The sequence below is a fragment of the Oryx dammah genome, unplaced genomic scaffold (assembly GCF_014754425.2).
Source record: "Oryx dammah isolate SB20612 unplaced genomic scaffold, SCBI_Odam_1.1 HiC_scaffold_3, whole genome shotgun sequence".
NCBI lineage: Eukaryota > Metazoa > Chordata > Mammalia > Artiodactyla > Bovidae > Oryx > Oryx dammah.
In genome coordinates this window covers 29,153,838-29,160,833 of record NW_024070187.1, presented here as the reverse complement: position 1 = coordinate 29,160,833, position 6,996 = coordinate 29,153,838, and the positions used below count along the sequence as shown (strand labels likewise).

Sequence of the window (6,996 nt, the reverse complement as noted above, 5' to 3'; positions counted from 1 at the left end):
ATAGTTAAGCATTAGAAACTTGTTGCTAAAGGTGCTAACCTAAACAGTGCCAGGATACGACTGAGACTTAATAGACTAATTAATTTGTCTACTGCACCTCTGACCTGGGAATTATGTACAATGGGCTACACTTCCAGAACTAAGAGTTTGGGATCCAAAGTAGAGAAAAATGCAACTTTTGTGTGCTTTATATATCAACATGCAATTAATACTGGCTTCTTTTAGAAAACAGATTTTGAAAATGGAGCTTTCTTCCATTACATTTTGGAAGTAAGATATTGCAAGATTCTGTGTACCTTATCTCAGTTTTCTTCTTTTATATTTTATAATGGTATTAAGCAGAGCCCTCACATTACTCGATCCAAACATGCTGCTGACCTCCAGAGGAGCAAATTATATAGACCACGTTTTCTGTTTTATCTATTGCAGTGTAGTGTGCTCAGATAAGAACCACAGTCATTCTTAGAAACAAAAAAGGAACTTGAAGCTTGAATAACGTTTTTAAAAAGTGTTTGTATTTTAATTCCTGACTGTGCTATTTATGCTTCTATCAGTGAGAAGATTACTTTTATTTTCCCTTATATTCCTTTTCTCCCTTCTTCATCTTAGAGATAATTTGACTATTTATTATTTAAAGGGCAGGTAACACTTGATTGCCCCTGAATTCTTATTGTCCACACTGGATAGAAGCTGAAATGAAAAATAATCTGTTTATATTAGTGTCAGTGTCTGTCAGTGTCTCCTCAGGTGGCTCATGGTAAAAGAATCTGCCTACAACGATGGAGATATGGGTTCGATCCCTGGGTTGGGAAGATCCCCTGGAGTAGGAAATGGTAACCTACTCTAGTATTCTTGCCTGGGAGATTGCATGGACAGAGGAGCCTGGCATGGGCTCATGTGACCCCAGTCCATGAGGTCACATAAAGTCAGATATGACTTAGTGACTAAACAGCAAAAATGTCTGGTTATGCATCTCTCTGGGTCTTGTGAACTCACAGAGGTACCAAGTAAGCCCTTTTCTGTTAGGATTTTATTTAGAGCAGGGTTTTAATATTTTGGTGGTTTGTGGATTCGGAAGGACTCATCAGGCCACCAAATGTTTGTTGAACAAGGGGCAGACACTATTCTAGACACTGCTGCTAAAGCAGTGAACAAGACTGATGCTTCTGGCTCTGCTGAGGCTTCCAGTCCAGTAGCAGTAGTCACACACAAAGTAAATACTAAGAGTAACAATGTAACTCACAACAAGGCTATTTGTTATGTACACAGCAAAACAAGCTGAAAAGATAGAGCCATGACTGGAATATGTGTGAGGTGCTATTTTAGCTAGAGTATTAAAATAGCTCTCAGGGAGGCGGTACTAGAGCTGAGAACTTAACCATGAGGTGGTAGCTTCTGGGTAGATGCTATTCTCTTTCAGTTACTGGCAGTCACTTTACCAGGAAGATGCAAGATTTCATATACTTTTCAGTGTAGGCATAGCACATGGATAGAGTAGATACTCACAGGGTATGAGGATGAACAATATAGATACTGGCCTATGATTTGAGAGGAAAGTGCTTTACCTTTCTAAAGTTATGTTGCCTCCAGTAGTAGAGTGAAAGTTTTACGTTTTACATGCATGTTTTTGTTGGTATTGTTGTTGACATGTAGTGTGAACATCACATTGAATTATTTACTTATTTACTAGGTTTCAGCGTGGTCAAGAGTGTGAATGTACCTGAAGTGGATGTATTGTGCGTAAATCATCAAGGACGTTCTATGCTTTGGTTATCAGCAGCCTGTTTATCTGGTTGGTATCTAAAGCAAGTCAGATTTGCCACAATAGTTCATTTCCTAGTAACTAAATCATTGAACTTAAGGAAAAAGCCTTACGATGACTTTGTGTGGCAGATTATGCACAGGCAGTTCGCCATATGTCTAACCAGGTCACATAAAGGTTAGTTAAGGTGTTAAAGCAGTAATCTGAAATCTGGGGTAGGGGGCAAAGGGAGGGGCTAGTGAAGGCAAGAAGTCAAGTTGTGTAGAGGCCGGACAGAAAAAGCGACATAGACTCTATTTACTGCCTTGCTTATATTTGTACCCATTTCAAAAGAAAACCTGATGAACAGGTATGTTTGCTATGCCTTCACTTTGACAGGTTGGGGGGGTCGGTGGGGGAGATGGAATTCTGTTATCTCTGAAGACTTAGTGTTTGAAAGACATTCCAAGATCAGTAGATAGATAAACATGGTTTCCAGTTTAAGCTTTACAATGCTAATCTTGACCTGTTTCTTCTTGTTTATACACTGAAAACTTAAGTTTTCAAGATAGAAGAAATATTTATTCACAAACTGAGAAAGGATTCGACTTTCAGTAAAGATTCATGTTAAATGTCAATGCTGCACAGAACCTTTTCTTGGCTTCCCCTCCTCTCATACAGTTATCGTTTCATGATAATTCATATTACATTATATTACTTTCATTTATTGTCATCCCATTTGCTGCATCCCTTATTTCAAATACTCATTGTTTCTCAGTTATATTTTAAAATAGCTTCTCAGATCCATCTACTTTATCCCTTTCCAAACTCTCTGCCATTTCATCAGAAGGAATACTGACCGTTCTCTCTTCATGACCTCTAATGCTTCCAGGATTACATCCTGTAACATATAGGGCCCTTTAACTTCCTCAGATCCTTATATGTCCTCATCACTTGGCACTACTTTTTCCAATTCTATACTTAAAGCCTATGGTTCATCAGTTTATCTGCTTGCTCATTCATTCACGATTCTGTTCCTTTGCACGTGCCGTTTCCTCTTAGTGGAACGTCATTCGCACTCCTTATTTGCTTGGCACATTTTTACTTATCTTCATGATCCTATTTAAAGGAAAGATTTGTCTATGATTCTTTCCCTGGCAGAGTTAGGAACTTCCCAAGTGTTGTCCCATAATGCTGTGACTATCTCTGATTTAAATCTCAATATAAAACTTTTCATGGCTCTCTTACAGTATTTAGTGTACCTTTTATGGACAGATACTGCCTTCTGTTTTCCTCTTTATCCTCAGTCCTCAACACATTAACTAGCAGTGATTCACTTGTCAAGCACTGAATGAATAAATTGGTAACTGCTTTGTGTCATAGCACCATGCTATTTATAGTGAAGGAAAAATTTTAATAATATGATTGTTTAGTTCCTGTTTTCAGTAAGCTTGTGATTTTGTTTGGTGGACAAGACTTAAACACATGAAATAATTAGGAAAAACAAGCTAAAGCATAGTATACAAATGAATTATTTTTATTTTAAAAGTATAGCATATACATACATGGATGATACACATGGTGGTTTGGAGGAAGGGCAAAGATAAAATTTAAGTTATGAGTTAAGCTTCTTGGACTAGATAAATCATGGGATAGTAAGGGAGTTGAGATTGGAACATGGTCTGAGGCATGAGCAAAGTTATTTGATTGAGTCCTATGCATGTTTTGTCTAGCTTATTTTTAGTAAGTCTTAGATAGTTTGTGTACATTTACTATAAAGGCAAATGTTTAGTATTTTTATTTTGTAAAGGACCAAAAATAAAATAGGGGAAATTAGAACAAGAAATGAAAGTTGAGTTGGTTGCTTTGTAAGCGTTAGAAAGAGATTAATCCATATGAAGCAAAATCTGCGCTGAATGAAGTCCTAAATCCAGATGCCCAGGTAGGAAATGGAATAACTGACAGAATTATCTCATAATGACAATAATGTAAAACCTCCCTTTGGTTGGGTTCTAAACGATATTGTGAACAGTATTTCCTGGGATCAAAGAGGTTAGGGCTAGAACACACTCCACTTGTATGGGGAAAATGAAAACCTGAGAACAAAAGTAAGCCAAATTCATTAGTTTTCAGGTGTTTAAATTGAGTCAGGCATGACTGTTTGATGGAAGAGAAACCATCTCACCATCTTTTGGGGCAGTCAGAAAAGAGATAATGTGCAGTGGGAATGTGCAGAAGGTTCACAGACTGAGCAACTAATTATAATTAAGTAGGTTAAGTAGGCCCGTAAAGGCTGAAATCTGTAGCCACAATCTGTGACTATACACTTCTCACTCGTATATTGGTTCCCTGAGTGCATTGAAGATAATGCTGCCTTAGTCTAGGATATGTGAGTCAGAAAGAAATTTAGGAAACTCAAAGCCATATTCTTCCCCTTTGGGTCCGCTGTACTTTTCATAGTCTTCTTACGTGCCTTTTGTAGATGATGATCAGAATTTTCAGTTGTAGTCATCTAGTGGGATAAGGGCCTCCTGGTAGCTCAGATGGTAAAGAATATGCCTGCAATGCAGGAGACCTGGTTTCCATCCCTGGATTGGGAAGATCCCCTGGAGGAGGGCATGGCAACCCACTTCAGGATTCTCGCCTGGAGAATCCCCATGGACAGAGGAGCCTGGCAGGCTACAGTCCACAGGGTTGCAAAGAGTTGGACACAACTGAGTGACTAAGCGCAGCCCAGCTCAGTGGGATAAACATGAAGAAATACTTATATCCATTCCAGTCCAAAATCACTTAGGTTTTTAAAAGTTTCTATTTGGTCTTCGGAATTTAGGACTGGAGTATGTTGAATTGATAGCTTTTCAAACATAGGGAGATAATATGCTGTGGATTCTTAGGCACCAAAATACAAACTACAATAATAGCTACATTTGCCATATGCCAAACCCTTTGTAAAGCATGGGGCTTGCCTGGTGGCTCAGATGATAATTAATCCACCTGCAATGCAGGAGACCCAGGTTCAATCCTTGGGTTGGGAAGGTCCCATGGAGAAGGGAATGCAACCCACTCCAGTATTCTTGTGTGGAGATTTCCATGGACAGAGGAGCCTGGTGGGCTATGGTCCATGGGGTTGCAAAGAGTTGGTCCCCACCAAGTGACTATCACTTTAACTTTCTTTTCTACCTCAGCCCTCTGTGGAAGGGAAGCAGGGCAAAGAAGTTTTTAAGCTTTACCCAGGACTCCAGACCTGATTCCATAAACTCAACTTTTAGTCACTATGTTCCCTTTACCATTTGATGAATAAAATTTCTTAGGACTCTGACATCCTAAATTGGGTATCACCAACTTTCAGCAAAGGATTATGGAAATTGTTGATGGGACCAGATACTTAAAGTGATAGACTGAGAGTTGTGTATGTGAGTCACAAAGAACTATAACTGCAAACTTGAGTTTTTCCCTCATTTCTCCTTTCCTCTAGAATAATTTTTATGGTTCTCATAATTAGGAAATAACCAACACTATGAGTTAAAATCAGGGTAATAACTAACCTCTTCAACATAGAAGTAATAATTCTGGATAGGCTGATGGTCTGTGATGTTATTAGGTTGTCATGAAAATTTAAATATCGGTTTGAAAGTCAGCCTGAGGGTCCATTGTACTTGCACATTTGGAAGGTTTTCCTGGACTAATGTAGTATGAGTTTCCTGACTTTGTCGAGTTTGTAAATTTCATAAGCTTTATGACTTACAGTCATATCCAAGGCAAACTGATAACTAACATTTGCTATCTAGTCACAGCTTTCTTATTTTCTCTTAATTTCTTGATGGAAACCATCAGTACAGGTGGCCTGTTGCTAACACACTTTGGTATATATGAGGTGAAAAATCTCATTTGATATTTTCCAGCTTTTAGATTTAGTGGTTATATTTCCTTATTTTCATAGTTTGATATAACTTTCCAGATATTAATTAGGAAAGTATCTTTTTTTGGTTTAACACATTTTAAAGCCAAAACCATTTTAGGACACATTTGCCACAGTTGAAAGAATCCAGCAGTCCTGAAAGGACCTGGTGAATTTCAACAGTATTCTAGTTAGTTGGTGTGGTCACTGCTTTAACATGAGTTGTTTGTTTTGAATTATATACTATTACAAATTAATACTACCCACCCTTTTTTTTTGTGTCTAGGAACTAAGCCAGCAATACTAATGCATGAGGGTGTTATCATTATGGTGACGTAAAAATCAAACATTTATGAACTAACAAAGCAGGAATTGTTCAAGATACAATTGGACACTCGGTCTGGTTAATTTTTCCACCTGACTTCTTATAAATTCAGGCTTCTGCAACATTGCTTATGATATTTTCAACGTGTCATAATTCCTGGTGATAAAAATTTCTGTGGTTTTGCCAGAGTTTTAAGTTCTTAAAGATTTTTTTTTTTTTGTCTTTGTCACAGCTGTTGAACTTGTGAAGAAATAGTATTTACTCAGTTGTACAATATCTATAGGCTGACTTACTGTGAGGCCGCTGGATTGCTAGTCAGCTTAGATTATCATTCGTTTCAGCATTTCTTTACCATATTGTTAGTAATGCACTAAGACCACTATAATTGCACCAAACTTGTTCCTCTCCTTTATCTTGAATTGAAAGTATTACCAAGCTCTGTTACTGTATCCTCTGTTGGTCTCCAGAGGTAACCCCTAAAATTTATTCTCACTTTCACAATCCTCTCCAAGGCTTTTATCCTCAAATGACTGAATTTTAGCACAGATTTTTAAAACTGGTTTCTCCGCTTCTGTTTTTTCCAACTCCATGCAGAAAAGTTGATCTGAATTTTGAGGTACATGGTAGTAGTTACATTATAAGGATGCAATAAATGCTTATTGATTGGTTAGAAATGAGTTTTCATTGGTAAAAAGTCAGATACTTCATTTGAATATTTAAATGTTAATGATTGAAGCCATTTTTTGTCTTGGTGAAAAGTCTTTCAAAATTCAACTAGGTTCTTTATTTATATATCGTCCACATTTTAGTTGTGAAATGTGCATCCTGGTTCTCGTACAGGTGCTTAAAAAAAACTAAAAAGTGCTGGTTACAAACTTTGAGTAATCATTTAGTAGTTCAAAATAGTAAAGTTAAAGGTAATATTTCCTTTCTAGATATTTTCCATTTTTAGCTGTAAAATATATTTAGACATTTAAAAAGGTTAAAAATTAAAGTGAGAGTTAGCAGATGGTATGGGCAATATAAAGAAAT

General features: G+C 37.2%; 1 protein-coding gene across 1 annotated transcript in view; it reads left to right on the top strand.

The window, feature by feature from the left end:
- The first annotated feature begins 1,694 nt into the window (after nt 1-1,694).
- Nucleotides 1,695-6,996, top strand: part of BMPR1B (bone morphogenetic protein receptor type 1B) — a 229,985-nt gene continuing 224,683 nt past the window's right edge. The window contains exon 1 of the mRNA XM_040237824.1: nt 1,695-1,792. The gene's annotated coding sequence lies outside the window, so the exon portion shown is untranslated. The remainder of the gene's footprint in view (nt 1,793-6,996) is intronic.